This window comes from Dipodomys ordii, unplaced genomic scaffold (genome assembly GCF_000151885.1).
Source record: "Dipodomys ordii isolate 6190 unplaced genomic scaffold, Dord_2.0 Scaffold73, whole genome shotgun sequence".
In the NCBI taxonomy this organism is placed as follows: domain Eukaryota; kingdom Metazoa; phylum Chordata; class Mammalia; order Rodentia; family Heteromyidae; genus Dipodomys; species Dipodomys ordii.
In genome coordinates, this window is record NW_012267289.1 from 3,366,409 (window position 1) to 3,380,613 (window position 14,205).

General features: G+C 33.8%; 1 protein-coding gene across 2 annotated transcripts in view; it reads left to right on the forward strand.

The window, feature by feature from the left end:
- Positions 1-3,955: 3,955 nt before the first annotated feature.
- Positions 3,956-14,205, forward strand: part of Cadm2 (cell adhesion molecule 2) — a 163,505-nt gene continuing 153,255 nt past the window's right edge. The window contains exon 1 of one of the 2 annotated variants that reach the window (XM_013024108.1): positions 3,956-4,109. The gene's annotated coding sequence lies outside the window, so the exon portion shown is untranslated. The remainder of the gene's footprint in view (positions 4,110-14,205) is intronic. The other variant, XM_013024106.1, reaches the window with a different exon arrangement.

A 14,205-nucleotide genomic window follows, 5' to 3' on the forward strand; every position in this document is an offset into this window, starting at 1 on the left:
ATTTCAAGTAGAATTTTAAAATACCTTAATGTATCTTTAGGGCAATTGCAATTTAATCTGTGCATGTTTTGTCTCAGAGAAGACGAATTACTCTTTTACCCCTTGATTTGACCATGAGCAAATGCAACAGGCCAGATCTAACATCATTATTCTACTGTCACAATTCTTCTCCAAATTCATTCTCTTTGAATAGTAAAAAATAGAGCTCAAACTTAAAATAAAGCTAAGCAAATGTAGCAGATTTATATGTTACTATGCTATACATTAGTTTGTAGTTAACAAACTAACATAAAAACAATGAAGGATTCAATAATGATGAGAGATCTTCTAGAAAATCCACTTCTAGGATTCCTATTTATTCATTTATTTTTATTTTTGAATACTTGTATTATCTTTAAGCAGTTGTACAAAGGACTTGCCATTCAACAAAGCAGTTTATGACTAATACAGAGTATCCTGATCAATGCCACCCCTTCCAACATAATCACCCAACCCTACCAGCCAACTCCTTCCCTCAATTTTCTTAATTTTTGAGGATCTGTACTGACTTTTGTTGCCATGTAACAAAACAGTTTATGCCTTCATCTTTATCTGTGTCATCCATCAATACCTGCATCCTTTATTCCCTCTTCTCTAGGATTCTTCAATAAGGTAAATGTAATTATTTGCTTTTTTTCATAAGGATGCTTCTCTGGACTCTAGTTCTTAGTTTTTAGGTAAAGTTAGGGTTATTTTAAAATGAGGGCTCAATACAAACAGGTTTTTGTACACACACACAGACACACACACACACACACACACAAAAGATCTGGATCATTATACCTCAGTGTGTCTTCTTCCATCATTGTTTCTAAAACTACTGATTATTTTGTTGGCTACTTAGCAGGCAGGATTTTAATCTTCTGTTCATCCTTTGACTATTGATTCTTTCAAGATAAGGTACATGGGTGGTCTCACAAAATATTTACTCCATAAAAGCATTGAGGATGAATTGTTCATTTGAAAATACAGTCACTTTTATAGGTAAGAAAAATTAGTAATTCCTTTGGAAAGACTTCCTGAAATTAAATAGCAACTGTGAGCCATGAGGAGTTAAAAAAGAGAAAAGCAGCAGCCAACTCAATGCTCTCTCCAGGTTATAACCAGGAGTAAAAGGCAATTCAGACCTCTGAGAAGAAGTTTGACTGCCTTCAACACAGGCTTTCGAATTGATTTTGGAAACCACGTATCCTAAGGGTATTTAGGATTAGTAGATTCTCCACATGAATTTGCTCTCCATTGGGAAAAACTAAATTATTTGACTGCAGGGATTTTAGGCTGTAAGTCTCAGTGAACTGAAGTCATACTACTTTAAAGTCGGAATCCATGTGGTGAAAAGTTGGAAGGATGCTGTCCTAATCTACCTGGAAGGGCAAAGTGTAGGTATGCTGGCATAGCCAAAGTATTTGGCTCATAAGAAGTCATTAGCAAATATTTGCTTCTTTCTTTCCTTCATGCTAACAAAAAATAGGCTAAAATAATTATCAAAAGTAAGTTCTGTAAAGCACAGGAGATTTGAGAGCAATTAATATTGATAGCTCCTCTCATTTGTTTTACAAATTAAAATTTTACTGTGAACATGATTCTCTTTTTTTATTGTTGTCTAAATCATATTTAAACAATGATAAATCTATAATGAGTCAGCAGCATTTGTGGGAAGATAATAAGAGAAATCCTGAACTTTCAGCACAAAACTCCAAATGGTTCATTGACTTTGTTTCACCATGGAAAAAAAGAAAATCTCTTAGCCTCCCAGTGTCAGTTTACCCATCTGTGAAATGAGAAGGATAATATTTTCTTATGGGAATGTTTAGAAAATTATTTTGCAAATGTAGTGGATGAAATGGCTGCAAGCCTCACTGCTCTTTTTTCCACTTCCTTTAAGAAATTGTATCATCCATGTAACTCTTGATAGTCAAAAATGTCACCTGGGTTGAAGTATGCTTATTTATTAGCACTTGTATGCTTTTTTATGATGCAAATAATCCAAACTATTCAATTTATTCATTCCATCCATACTAGAAACTGAAGAAAAGTATCTTTAAAAATGTCCTGAGTTTAGAATTTATGAACTGCTAATCGCTGGTAATTATTCCCTCTTTGTGCTTTAGCTCAAGCTTTCTTTGATGTGGTTTTTGCCTCACTTCACATCACAAGATTGATGGTTCTCCATGTTCCCCTGCTAGAGGTCACCTCGGAGCTGAAGGCAAAACACATCCCACTCTGGCTCCTGTTGACATTCAAGTCAACTATCAAAGAATTTATTCCAGACAACTTCTAACCTCAATTTTAAAACTCCACCCTAAAGATTACAGCGAGCTATCCCAGGGAGTTGCCATAGTGACTCTAAGAGGTTGGCATGGAGAAGACAAAGCTTCTGATATCAGATTTTTATACTTGATAGGTTTAATTATATAATGTGGCCATGAACCACTGTGTAGTGTCATTTAGGTCTGAGTAGAAAAAATTCCCTCAGGCTCTTCTATCTCTTATGGTGCCAATCAACAAGTTTCTTGGTAGTAAGATTCTTTATGCCAATAACTCCAGCCTAACCTACAAGTGGTGATTGAAGTACCAAGAGTATATTATTATATACTCTTGGTATATACAGTTATATTATTATATAACTGAGAAAACACTGGAAATATGCTTACTGGATTTGATTCCGTCATTGTAAGATTCTGGCATATTTAAATTATCTTTGACTTGCTGAAAATACCTTGTTCACATAAGAGTATTTTAATTTGGCTCTAGAAAGTGATTTTCACCCATGTTGATCTTCATTATCAGAATTAGAGGAATTAAATACAGATCATCATCTTATAAGTGAAATTTATGTATTGCTTTCTGGGTGAATGTTTTTGTTTAACTATTAGGAGTGTGGTTCTTCATTAAGTGTATTGCAAAAATTACTTCTATGTATTAGTATAATTCTTAGGAATGTAGAAAGGTTAATTATATAATAATAATACCTATATATAGACAAATATTCAGAAAAATATATTTTCCTGATTCTAAAAAATAATACATACACCAACTGGTTAAGAACAGACAACTACAAAAAAGTGCAATGAAGAATATTACCAGTATATTCTGGGTTAGAGTTGATGGCTGTGTGTGAGTGTGTGTGTGTGTGTGTGTGTGGTGTGTGTGTGTGTGTGTGTGTGTGTGTGTGTGTGTGTGTTTCTTTTATGAGACAGAGCCTTGATATTTTGATATTTGACTGACTCAAATTTCTAGGCTGAAAAGTCCCTCCCTCCTTAACATTTTAAGTACCTTAGAATACAAACGTGATCCCAAACTAGATTTAATAATATATTAATGAATATTCTATAAGATGAACTTCATTTTAGACACTAGTCACATACTTTTCACCCCAACACATTATAGATTTCTAAAAATAACTTTTTCTACAAGAAACGCTGGTGGAATAGGGTTCTTTTTAATTTCTGCTATCAGAAATTGAATCAAATGTTCTAGTATTCATATTTCAGACTTTATTCAGCATTTGCAAAGCTACCAAGTAAGAACTTTATGTATTGCATGTGCTGCATTAGAGAGTTTATTTAATCTCATCTCATCCACTGACTTATCCTCAATAATAATCCAATCTATCACCACAAAATTAATGCAAGACTTAGGGATATTAATGGCTATCATGTACCCACTGGAATATAAATCTCCATGCGTGCCTGAAAGGAAAACAAGGTTTTCTGGAACATGTAAGAGAATATAAAGAAATCTTGATGGTATGTTGCACTGTTCCTCTGATGAAGAATTTTTATTTTATATTGATTTTTTTAAGAGGTGGTTGGTTAGTTTGTTTACTTTGAATAAGAAGTGAAATCCAATGTAGAAACTGGGAAATTAATCATTTTATAACTTGCATTTAATCAACTTTCTCTTTAATCTCCTTTTAGGCAGTCAAGGGCAGTTTCCACTCACACAGAATGTAACGGTTGTAGAAGGCGGAACTGCAATTTTGACCTGCAGGGTTGATCAAAATGATAATACCTCCCTCCAGTGGTCAAATCCAGCCCAGCAGACTCTGTACTTTGATGACAAGAAAGGTGAATAAATTTTCTTTTAAATATTTTAATTATATTCTGAAATATTCTAATTATAATAAATTTATTTTTCTGAGATGATTCAAATTATTCCTTTTGATTACCAAACTGCTGCTGCTTGTATTTAAACATGTTAAATATTAAATACTTTAGTTTGCAAGTCATAAACACTGAAGATAACCTATGTCAACTTTTTAATAAAATAAACAGTTTGAGTGCTGTTTTAAAAAATACTTTTATGACTCCTCTTACATGCTGTTTTCTTCTAGATACTATCATAACTTATTTTTGTCTTACTTATGAGTTAATATTTTGAATATTCTTAAGACAATGCTATTTTTCACAACATTTTAGATATTTGGAAAATGTTATACAACTTTGCATAGCAAGAAAAGTTTGTAGACAAAATTTGCATAATAAGAAAATTACTCTCTTGAATTAGTTCTACAATTAATAATTTTAAAAATTGATTTCCAAAATATAGTTACACATACAAATATTTTCAAAGTAACTGAAATGCTGAATTTATATGTGCTTAAGAGAAAGGTAATATGTATTTTGTTAATTAATCTGGGCTTCTAATTGGATACAAGTAAATTTTGTTTAAGCTTTTCAGAGCAGTAAGAAAAATCCAGGTTTTCTTATGCAAGGAAACCATGAATAACATATCAGTAAGAGTTGTTCCATTGTGATATGATGAAAAAAGAGTTTATTAACAGAGTGAAAATGTATAACATTTCTTTAAATGATATGGAATAGTAATTTTAATTATATATTATTAATTCAACAAATGTTTAATACCTGATTTCTTATTAACCCTGATAGATAATGATGAAATAATTTCACTTTTCATTTTAATAATTATATTTGGTACAAATAAGTTCTAATAAATGTACCCAGTCCACCTAAAATATCCATTCAGTATATTTTGAGTGGTACTGTGACTTTCTCTCATTTACATCCTCTAAATTTGAGATGAATTTTTTATTGTATTAAAGATACAGGAAGAAGTGATTAAATGTATCCATAGTTCATTTGACAATTTTTATGAAGTGTTTTGCATGAAACAATATAGCAAGAAAATAAAGCCCCTACATTTACCAGGCATTCAATCAATAGAGGAAGCAGACAATAAGCATAAACAAACACATATCTATGTGTACACATACACAAGCATATACATAGATGTTAACAAATCGTAAGGGACACATAGCATATAAAAACAATGAATTGTGTGTGCAGTATGTATTTCCAGAAAATCAATACCAACAGGATGGAAGAAGAGACAGAGAGAAAGAGACAGAGAGAGAGAAAGAGAAAGAGAGAGAGTGAGAGAGAGGTAGTGAGAGGAGAGAGAGAAAGATGTTTAGTAACTAGCTCAAGTGTTTATGGAGGAGGCAAGTTTGAAATGATCAGATGGACTAGGTTTTGTATGAATTCCAACTGCAACTCTAGGAAAGTATTCATGTTCTAGCTCAAATCCAAAAGCGTTCTAGAGATAAAATCCCCTCTCCTTTTAAGACCTTAGTCTTTCTCTAATGGTCTTTAATGAATAAGATGAGACATATTCACAATGTAGAGAGAGGACGGCTTTACTCAAATTCTGCTCATTTTAGTACTAGTTCTTCTAAACAACATTGTCATGGAAACATCTAAACTAGTATTTCAACTATCTCTTCCCTTGTTGGTAAGGGATGAATTCTAGAACATTCCTGAATTCCTGAAACAATAAATACAATATTTCTGCTCTTCTCTAAGTTTCTGAATTCCAAGGTTTTAGTTATCCACAGTTACTGCAGGTGATTATATGGTTATACAATATATAATGTTTACATGTCCATATTTTAACAATTTAAAAACATATTGAGAAAATTTCTTTCTCTAACTTTGAATTGAATGGAACAATCTACTTAAGACTTTTAGAATATATAGCATTATTGATGAGAAATTTATGTGGGACAACAATTATACTTTTACAAATTTGGTACGTTTTTATTGCTGTTTGTTCATCTTACAGGCATTTGATAGCCTTCTTCATTTTTCTTTCTTTCTCTTTTTTTGGGGGGCAGGGAGTGGTCCGGTCATGGGACCTGAACTCTGGACCTGGGCGTTGTCCCTCATCTCTTCAGCTCAAGGCTAGCACTCTACCACTTGAGCCACAGTGTCACTTCCACTTTTTTTTTTCTGCTTATGTGGTGCTGAGGAATCGAACCCAGGGCCTCATGTATGCAAGGCAAGCGCTCTACCACTGATTCCCAGCTCAATCTCTCTCTCTCTTGTTTTTTAAAACAAAGCTTGTACTGTTTAAGATCTTTGGCAGTTGTGTTTACAGTGACATCTACAATTAAGAAGTCATATCCTCTGACAAAACAAAAACAAAAAGTCTATATTGAATGCCCTTCCCTCTTCTTTCAATGGTTCTTTAAGTTGTCCTTTACAGATCATCTAAAACTGGAATTGATTTTGAGTTTTTCAAGCTAATGCATCTTTCCCATAGAAATGCAATATATGTTCAGGGTTTTGAATAAGCAACTCTCAAACTTCTGGGGAATTATTCTAGGGAGAAATAAAACTTGTATTATATTTAGGATATCTAGCATCTTTCCATTGCTGTGAAATATGGAATGATATGGAATGTATTTGATCATATTAATGTTTGCAGTTTGTTCTTCTTTTGCTTCCTTCCTTTTTCCTATCTCAACTGGCAGCTTAAAGTTATGCTGCAAGTAAAACAGTCTTCTCTCTCTCTGTCTGTCTGTCTGTCTGTCTCTCTCTCTCTCTCTCACGTGTGTGTGTGTGTGTATGTGTGTGTGTGTGTGTAGTGTGAGTTGCAGTAGTAGTGGCAGTAGTAATAGTAGTAGTAGCAGAATCTTTGGGTATTAGCTGTTTGTCTACTTTGTTATGGTTTTATTCATCAATCACAGCAAATTAACAGAAATTACTTGAGTAAAGAAATCCTTTCATGAATGGCAGTTGTTCAGTTTTTATGTGATGTTTTAGTTGAAGGAAACTCTGAACAGTGATGTTCATTAACTAGAGGAGTTTGGAAAGTGAAAGCTTCCTTTAAAGATTCCATGTCAGTTTTTCACACACCACCTTTTGGTTAGCAATTTGCCTATTTAACCTTCCTCAAACTAAGGCTTATCTTGACTTTGTTTTTAAATCATGACAAGTTGTACCTAAACTAAAGGACAGAAATTAAACATATATTAGATGAATAGGGCCACCTGCACCTGCTATTGTCTGTGTGATTTATATAAATTTCTGCAGGGGGCTGCTGTTGAAGATTCCCTGTCAACACCACCCATATTTCTGGCTCAGATAATGTCGCCAGTGTTTCTTAGCCCTAGAAACACAATAAAATCACCTAGGGAGCTTTCCAAATTGAATCTTTCAGGATGGGAGCAGTATCAAAATGTTAACTGATTATGAAATGAAGCTGAAGTTGAGACTCGAGTTAAGCAAGTCAATACAGGAGTTTTGCATCTGTAAACTCAGAATTGTGAACTGAATAGCAAAAAAAAAAAAGAGGGAAAGACAAAAAGGAAGTGAAAAAGGGTAAAGTGATTAGGACAAAACAAATGAACGAGTGTACCTCAATGCCATTGCTATTTCCATTGTGATCATAAGCCTCAGCATGCTGAGCAGCACTACACACCCCTTAGCCATGGGTGTCGTCAAGGGTTCTCACCAGATGGATGAACCAAAACCTATAAGGGTGTCAATGGTCATGTCAGAGTCAGGAAAGCCTTGTTTAGTGGGAATTACTTGCTGAAGCATGCTGAGACTGAGCATTGAGCTAAAGTAGCTGGGATATCTGGTATGAGCCTCTGTGTCTTGTTTTCTTCCTTTCCTTTCCTTTTTCTCCTTTCTCTTCTTTTTTTTTTCTCCTTTAAGACAGGACCTTGCTATGAATTTTACTCTGGCAACTTAAGGGGAACCCACTCTCTTCCAGTCATAGCATTCTCAGTCTAGGATTGAATGAAATGGGCCCGACATCAGGCAGATATATAGTCCTTGAAAAGCAAGAGTTCCTTCATACCATTGAAGGCACAAATAGGTTAAGATGCAAGAATATATTACAGTCACACTATCTTAGGTGACATTTCATAGTGCTCAAAACATTCAATGCAAGCTTAAAACAATTTAGTAGACTCATGTAGATTTTTACATTTAATTACAGCTAAGTGAAACTCAAAATGATTTCTCATTCACACTAGCTACTTTTCAAGGATTCTATAGGTTATAAGTTTTTCTACTTTGAAAAGTATAATTCTACATGCTTATTCAGACTTTAAGTTACAACATAGGTCTTGTCCAATGACAGCACTGACTAGTAGAATATGTAGTTCCTAAACAAGAATATCCTATCACAGAAATATTCATGGATATTAAATGTTTAGTTCTTTGCTGTTTAGATTGTAGAGCTGTACATGGTAGGCTGTAGAAGAAAAGTCAGAGCTGACCAGTAATATTACTTTTGGCACTAACTAGCAGCCTAAAAGAAGGTGCTCACTGATACCCTGCCAAATCAGATAAACTGGATGTTGGATCAGAACTGCATTTTGACAACTCCCTATCCGCTTTGTGTGCACCTGAAAGCAAAAAATATTAACCTTTGAAGTAGAAATTCAAGAAAAATTGCATTTCAGTTCTGCCTAGCTTCTAGAAGATTTTTTTTCATGTGTAATATTTAAGAGCCTGAAAAACACTAAATAGGAAATGAATATCAAGAAGAAAATTTAGAATCCTTATGGATTAGAAATACCTAGAGTATATTTTTTGATATCTTTCCATTTTCTTACAAATGGTGCAGTATCCTTCTGACAGAATCAGAACTCCAATATATATATATTCTTAATCCATTCATCCACTGAGGGGCATCTGGATTGATTCCATATCTTGGCTATGGTGAATAATATTGCAATGGGCATGGATGTGTTGATAGTTTTACTGTGGCCATGTTTGAGGTCTATTGGATAAAGGCCCAAGAGTGGAATTACTGGGTAATAGGGAAGCTCTATGCTTTTTAATATTTTGAAGAACCTCCATGCTGTTTTCCAGAGTGGCTGAACAAATTTACATTCCCACTAACAGTAAAGTAGCATTCCTTTTTGGCCACATCCCCATCAGTAACTGTTGTTACTTTTCTTGATAATGGCCATTCTAACTGGGATAAGGTGGAATCTCAATGTTGTTTTGATTTGCATTTCTATTTATGACCAGAGATGTTGAACGTTTCTTCATGTGTCTTTTGGCTATTCTTACGTTTTTTGAGAAATTTCTCTAAGAGTTTAACCCATTTATTAATGGACTTATTATGTGTTTTTTTGTTTATTGGGGGGATTTTTTTGAGCTCTAAATATATTTCAGATATAAAGCCTTTGAAGCTAGTAAAAATTTCCATTCTATGGGCTAACTGTTTCTTTTGCCATGCAGAAATTCTTCAGTTCTTCCTCTGATTTGCTAGATACCAAAGAAATCTAGGTTGCATGGTTTCCCTCATTTGTTGTAGCTGTGCCTATAAACCTACAAGTAAACATACTGTATGGTAAAAGACAAAAAAAATACACTTGGACATTATAAAATATACAGGACTCTAAACGTGCAAGACCCTGGGTTTGGTTCTCAGCCGTGGGAAAAAAAAAAGACAAAAGTAACTCCAAGAAATGGACACAAGAGGTTTTTATTATGTAGCTTATTAATTAATTAATATATTTTCCCTCTCTGCTATCATTTTTTATTCCTATACTTTTGGTTTTGTTATGTAAATTCATCTGTTTTGGAGAAGCACAAGAAAGGAGGGATCAAAGAGTGAACAAATGCAGTGATACTAAACACTATGTTGAAACTGAACTATACAACTTGTCGGGGAGAGGTGTCAGGAGGGAAACAAGGGAAGAAGGGACACTAGTCAAAAAGAAAGGTACTCATTATCTGACTTATGAAGCTGAAATCCCTCTGTGTATCACCTTTACAATAACAACATAAATATGTAAAAAGGAAAAGAAAAATCTAGATTGATATAGTAAGGTGACATTCATTTGTTAGTCTTCTCCTGGTTATTTTGCACAACTGTGAGCCAAGAAGTTACAAATGATAGGTCAGCACTGAAACAGTGAGAGTGTGGGAAGAAAGAGAGAGAAGTAGAGTTCACCGAAGTGCCACATAAATGCTGTACGGTATTTCACAACAGAAACTTTGGAAAATAAATTAGATCATAGTGTTGATAATTTGGCAGGTGCAGGAAAAAAACAATTGAAGAAGGAAAATCTTATCATTAATGGTCAGAAAAAAAACCATTTCAGTTCTTTCCTATTATTCACACACACAAAAAACTTTACATGAACATCTGCAGAAACCCATAATGTACATATTCTAAAATCACATTTTTGCTTATATTTTTAAATACAAAATGTAAAATACATTACTCTTTGTGAGGTGTTGTCTCCATTTGTATGTGTGTGAACTATTGTTCTTTGCTTCTCACATGTTTCCTGGAGGAAGGAAAACAATAATTTTCTAAGAGCAAAGCCCCAAATCATTGGTGTTAATTGACCAATTACTCTGTTGATAATTTTACATTCATATTGGAGACAATGAGAGGGAAAGAACATGAATATAGTGTCTTAAAACAAGGAGTGATAAAGAGAAGAAAAATGAGATGAATATGAAATGAAGATACCAGTGCTTTAGCTTCCATACCAATCAATGCCACCTCACTGTATCTATACCTACAAGCAGTATCAATCACCTTGACAGGCTTTGAAATATTAAAGATTAGCCAGAAGCAGGTATCAAAGTGGTAGTATTATTCTTCCTTTCTTCCTGTCCCCACTGCCAAAACCCAGTTGTTCTCTGTGTGTCCATTAACTATATGCAATGAGTGGTGATACTTACACTTACACAATAATATACAATGGCGATACAACATTGCACATAATTATGTCTTTCATTAGATTTTCAACAATACTTATAGAAGGCCTCCCTCTTCTGCATACAAAAATAAAACCAGACTTACAGTCTTGAAGATCTTGAACAGCAATTGGCAAAGCAGTGATGTATTATTTATAGCACAGACGATGCTATCAAGAAAGGCTACATTTCTTTGGTTTTTATTTATTATTTTTACTTTCTAGTACATATTGTAACTTCTTTTGGGACTGTACTACAATATCTCATATTGTACTACAATATGCCAAGCATCCTTTATATTTCAATTCTACCACATCACAATAATTTCATGCATATTAGCAAATTTTCTAGCAAATTCTTACATGTTAATTGAATAGGAATCAAATTTCCTTTAAAATAAACTGCACAGTTTGATTAAGAAAGAAAGCTTAATTATGCAAATATAATAAGAACACTAGGGAAGATGATACAGCAACCAGGAAGGCCTAGCAGGAGAAAAGCATCCTATTTGGAGCCCTATAGCAGAAACCGGAGCTGTCACTTCAGTTATATACAGGAAACATGACTGCATGAGGAAAAGACAATGAAGGACAATATGTAATTTGCACCTCTTCCCTTTGAGCTTCTGTGAAATGTGTTATGTACACTGAGCCCAAATGGAAAGTGATTCTGGGTTCATTAGTCCTTCAAGACAAAAAACACAGCTCTGGAAAGATAGAAAGAAGACAATATCAAATATTCTGCATAAAGATGTTTTTCCTATCCAAATTTCTTTTAAGATAATTTTCATTGAAAGCCATCTATCATTCTATGTTTACAACTGCTCTCAGTTTTATCATTCCTTTTGGAAGTTACATTGAAACAATGCACGTATTTTCAAAATTATTTTTTATTTCAGTGTTTCCTGCCTCTAATATTGAATGTATATTAGTATGTATGTTCATAAGCCTTTTGAGAAAAGTACTTCCACTTTTACTACTGATAAAGCCATTCTTTCAACTTTTTACACTGATTTTAATAATAGGAAAACAGTTGTGCATGATGAAATCCTACCTCTTTAGGATCATGTGATTTGAGTCCATTAAGTTGAAAATATACATAAACACAATCATATACTTTAATTTTTTACTAGTTACATGGTATAACATGCTGTAGCAGCATAAAATTTTAAAGCTGACCTAGAGCTCTATGCAGCTCAAGTGGTAAAACTCCAGCTTTGTGCAAAAGAGGGTGAAGCCCTGTGTTAAATCATCAACATCAGCAAAAAGATTTGGAATTGTGACATTCAAAACACATTCATACTCCCACCAACAATGCAGTAGGGTTCCTTTCTGTCCACATCCCCTCCAACATCTGTTGTTATTAGAGATCTTGATTATAGCCATTCTAACTGGCTTGAGCTGGTATCTCAGTGTTTTTTTGATTTGCATTTCTTTTATGTCTAGGGAGGTTGACCATTTCTTCATGTGTCTATTGGTCATCCTTCTTTCCTCTTTAGAGAAATTTCTCTGTAAGTCTTTAACCCTACTGCATTGTTGGTGGGACTGTAAACTTGTTCAACCACTTTGGAAAGTAGTATGGAGGTTCCTCAAAAGACCCCACATAGAGCTCCCCTATGACCCAGCAATCCCACTTTGGGGCATTTACCCAAACGATCACAAACAAGACCATACTAAAGCTATCAGCACAACTATGTTTATTGCAGCATTATTTACCATAGCTAAGATATGGAACCAACCCAGATGCCCCTCAGTAGATGAACCGATCAAGAAAATGTGGTATATATACATAATGGAATCCTATGCCTCCATAAGAAAGAATGACATTGCCCCGTTTGTTAGGAAATGGAAAGACTTAGAAAAAATTATATTAAGTGAAGTAAACCAGGCCCAAAGAAACATAGGTCCCTTGATTTCCCTTATTTGCAATAACTAGTATATGTCTGAGACAAGCAGAAATGCTCAGATAAGTTGATGTTAGGCAAAATGAACCCCAAGAAAAGGACTCAGGTGGTTTTTCTTTCTTGCTATTGTTTCTAACATATTTATAAGATATTTCTTTGTTGCTTTGTATGTCCCTCCCTCACGGTATAGTCCCTGTTTTCACTGTATTTGATGTTGGAATAATTTGTGGAGGGGAAGGGAAAAACAAATTGTTTAAATAGGGATACAGGTGGACCCATTGCAACAATGAGATGTACAAGTCATTATGTCAAAAAACAAACTTTACAACTTTGGATACGGCTAGGGGCAGGGGGAGATGGGAAGGGATGAGAAGGGGAAACAAAGGAGGAGGCAACAATGCTTGATAAAAAATGTACTTATTATATTACCTTGCCCATATAATTGTAAACCCTCTCTACGGTATTTTCACAATAAAAAACTAGTTAATAATAAAAAAAAGAAATTTTTTAAAAATCTGCAAATGCTCAAGTCCCTATATAAGATGAAATAATACGTGCACATCACCCATATATATTTTCCCATATACTTTGAATCATCACAGATGATTCATAATATCTAATGTACTTTACATGCCATGTAAATACTTGTTATACTGTATTATTTAAGCAACAATGATTAAAGTATTTTATGCATAAAAAATTCATAAACATTCATAAATTTGCTTCCAGCAACTTTTAACTTTTGTATATCTTAGAACTCATTTTAACGTTCTGTAATTTATATATACATATATATTCACTGTTCATTCATATCATCAATTTATAATATCTTCTGCAATGTTTTGTTTAAATATTATAACATTTTCTGCAAATAAATCAAGTGTAGGTGTCTTTTCTTGAGCCAGAACCTAATTCTAGATTATTTTAGATATTGCATGTTCTTGATCATATAGAAAAAAGGTTTTGTTAAAACCCTACAAAGAGAAAAGTTATTATCACAACACTATTTTTTAAAATCTATTTTCTGGTATTATCTAATATTTTAATTTGACAATTCAACAAATATTTTGTTTGTTTGTTTATTTGTTTTGAGAGCTCCAGTAGTTTATTGGAGATAAGAGTCTCTCAGATTTTCCTGCCCAGGCTGGCTTTGAACTGTGATCCTCAGATCTCAGCCTCTTGAGTAGCTAGGATTACAGATGTGAGCCACCAGCTCCAGGTTTCAACAAATATTTTTGAGGTAGCCACTGTGTTAAATCGCATGAATTTCCCTGATCCTAT